Below are 200 nucleotides of genomic sequence, written 5' to 3' on the forward strand. Positions count from 1 at the left end.
GAGCAGCTGTGCGCACCGGGGCCCGCGCGCGGTCGTGGGCAGCCCCGGCCGAGGCGCACCCCCGAGCGGGGCGACACGGAAGGGGCCCCGGGCTGCCCGGCCCCCCTTCCAGGAGCATGCGTCCTGCCACCCATGCGTCCGAGCGCCGGAGAAATAAACACAAGAGGACACGGACCTGTGTAAACTCAAGCCCTGAGGTA

Source organism: Gavialis gangeticus, unplaced genomic scaffold (genome assembly GCF_001723915.1).
Source record: "Gavialis gangeticus isolate Ggan-Ray unplaced genomic scaffold, GavGan_comp1, whole genome shotgun sequence".
NCBI lineage: Eukaryota > Metazoa > Chordata > Crocodylia > Gavialidae > Gavialis > Gavialis gangeticus.